Source organism: Limulus polyphemus, unplaced genomic scaffold (assembly GCF_000517525.1).
Source record: "Limulus polyphemus unplaced genomic scaffold, Limulus_polyphemus-2.1.2 Scaffold6636, whole genome shotgun sequence".
Classification (NCBI taxonomy): Eukaryota; Metazoa; Arthropoda; class Merostomata; order Xiphosura; family Limulidae; genus Limulus; species Limulus polyphemus.
This window is the reverse complement of record NW_013672246.1, coordinates 18,055-21,217: the sequence shown is the minus strand read 5'-3', so window position 1 is coordinate 21,217 and position 3,163 is coordinate 18,055. Positions and strand designations below refer to the sequence as shown.

The 3,163-nt window shown below is 34.6% G+C and overlaps 1 long non-coding RNA gene across 1 annotated transcript in view; it reads left to right on the top strand.

Annotated features, from left to right (window-relative positions):
* The first annotated feature begins 292 nt into the window (after positions 1-292).
* Positions 293-3,163, top strand: part of LOC111089567 — a 16,417-nt gene continuing 13,546 nt past the window's right edge. Inside the window, exon 1 of the long non-coding RNA XR_002613807.1 lies at positions 293-373. This is a non-coding gene — a long non-coding RNA (uncharacterized LOC111089567). The remainder of the gene's footprint in view (positions 374-3,163) is intronic.

Here is a 3,163-nt window from a genome sequence, read left to right as displayed (position 1 = left end):
CCTCACAATGTCATGTTTCTTTGTTCATACACCTCTTTTAATTTATCTATACTGTTTGTGTTTGTATTTACATTCTTCAAGTTCCCTTGCAGAAAAGGCTGCATAAGACACATCAAATGTGTGAGGGAACTCTGATACTTCTAGTAGGAAATTGATGTATATACTATATTTTGTTTGTAAAACATACTAATTTTGTTTTTAAAGAGCTTTTTTATAGCTTTTAGTGTAATAAGCAAAAAAAAAATTTATATTGAAAATTATGAGCCTTATTTTGGTTGGTATCATACATGTAGGTTATCGAAATGATAAAGCAGCAAAGATAGCTTTAAAAACTGTGAAAGACTGGCTGAAAACAAAGGACAATGCTTTTAAAGTAAGTTACTTAATATTATGAAATAAACTAAATCTTAGATATGTCTTCTTTGAAACTACAGTAACTCTAAACATAAAGTACTAATTATATTTCATGAAAGTAAAACGTTAATGCTTTTTGGATGAAATAAATGCAGTTCTGACTGATGAGAATTTTTTTTTTGGAAGAATTGTAAAAATATATAAATATCCTCTGAAAATATATGTTAGTGGTATTTTTATTTGCTAAAAATGTAACAATTTTGAAGTCATCTTAGTCAGAGCATTGCAATGTATATTTAAGGTAAACTTACATCTTAATTATGTTCATTAGTTCTGGTACTAAATGCATGTTTGCAAACACACACACCATCATTTCACTCCCCCCCCCTCCTTCTGGCATACCTTTTCCATTAAGTTGAGGCTTGGGAGTTCTGTATTGCAAGGAGCTGGACTGACTGATGGGTACTGTGGTTGGCTGGGGTACCCCAAGCATACCACCTGTGGGTTGTAACTTCTAAGTGAACCACCACATGAGCAGTTCCCTGCCTACCATCACTCAGATGCTAGTTTCCTGAGTGGCTGGTGTTGGTTGATGATTTGCATACATGTGCCCTGTCTAGACAGATGGAACGGAATATTCTTCCTTCTGTCTCACAGGCTTGAGGTGAAATGGTAGGGACCTTCCTACTACCGCAAACCAGAAGATAACTACCCGATGCTGCCTGATTTTGGACTGGAGTTGACCCACCGAGTACAGTTTGCCATGCCCTATCCATTCTACACAATGGGGCACATCCATTTAGTTTTCCCCAACATTGCTCATCTTTGGTTGGGAACCCTCCATCCTACTATCTCCTTGATATTGGTTCCTGGGAGTTCAGTTTTGGTGTTGAGCTGGACCAACCAATGTGTATGTAGTCTTGGATGTGCCACAATTATTTTCTCATCAATTCTGCAACCCTTACTACCCCATTGGGCAAAGAGTATACCTGGTACAGATGTGGTGTAGTCTCCCACAGTTGTGTTCCTTTCTCAAGAGAGGTCACACTCTGTGGACATTCTTTGAATGTTTTCCAAAGGGTGCTCCTCAAGGTATTTTTTGCACCAACCCCTCCACTTTTACAATGTAGGATTCTAGCTATTATGTGAGAGGAGATAAGATACCATATTGGAAGTTAATATTTTCTTCTATTGAAAACATATTTTTGATACTTACTTACTTCCCACCCTTTCTCCCCACTTCTGGTGCTTCTTTTGTGCCTAATCTTGAAGTGAATGTTAGGCTGAATAGTATAGAGGGAGTAACCTGCATTAGGAGTGTAATGTCATTATATATTTATTCTAATATCGACATTGTTTAGATTAAGTTTATATTTAAAAACATGCGTAGCTTATAGTGTTAAATACGTATTGCAAAACTCCCGCCTATTCTCCAAAGTTGTAGACCATTCTCGAGAGTAGGAATCAACAATATATCTATATACGTAAACGTTTAAATATAGCTCAGTATTGTTAAGTAATGTGAATTTTCTAGAAAACCTTCGCACGCCTATAAATACAACCAACGTGATGCGTCAAAAGGAGAGTATTTATTAGTAATTCGCTATAATCAGTGTGCTATAAACTTTGAAAGCTATAACTGTTATAATGCTTATCAACAGGAAAACTTAAGATATTTGACCAGGAATATTTATAAATTTTGAACGTTACAAATCGTTTAACTTCAGTGGATTCTCATTGAACATTAGTATTTTTACGAAACATATAAATTCATCATGGAAAACCTAGTGTGTGTGGCCAAGGACAAAGCTAGCTAGGTTCCTGGCGAATCATATCTATATCAACTCGTAATTAACTTGCTCATCGTAAACCCTCAATAAGATATCAAGGGAGTTCCAAACTAGAAAGAAGACTTTATATTGTTTGTAAGTTTGTGAAACTTTTTTTTATAAATCTTTGTTTGTAATAACTAGTTGTAATAATTGTTACTGTAAAGTGTACACTGAGTGGTCACAAGTAAATAGACACCTAATTTTTTATCATAAGCCCTCATATACACATTGCTCTTTTTTTTTTGTCTCTTGTTGAATCATGCTTCACTTCTTCAAAATGTTGCACTAACACTTCATAGTTTTTCCAAACAGATGAAACTGAGTGAAAACTAGATGCCACCCATTGAGTGCTTAAAATGTTTCCAATTTTTAAAAGCTGAAGCTCCAGCAAGTTTGTATACACTTTCAGTTCTCTGCTATTTTTAGGTGACTTGTGATACAAAACATAAAGTATATCAATAAACGCTTTAAATCTGTTGATCCCTGAGACTGATTTTACAGTGTCACCGACAGACAGTTCTAATTTGTGATTAGCACAGTGCCACACAATTACAGAAAGAAATTTGTCTTTCATCAGTTTCTTAACTCCACTTTTACTCCCAAACATCATGGCTGCACTATCACATGCCACACAAAGGAAATTACTTTTCAGGTAGTCTTCATTCATTTCGTAAGACTGAAGACAATCGAGTAAAGAATAAAAAGATTATTTTTCAGTAACATTTTAAGTTTGATCAAGTCTAAAAATAAATTTACCAGTGAGTTCATTCCATTATCCAGGATACAGATTTGAACATACACTATTAAGGTAAATTTTTTTACTCAAAGAAGTTGACTCGTCGATTATCAGTGAAATTCTACTTTTAAGTTAGTAACTATATTAATTAGTATATTTTTTGGTTTCATCACTAATGTGATTCACGATGTTAATACATGCATTCGTTGAGTGAAGGATATGGCCCATATCAATTCCATTT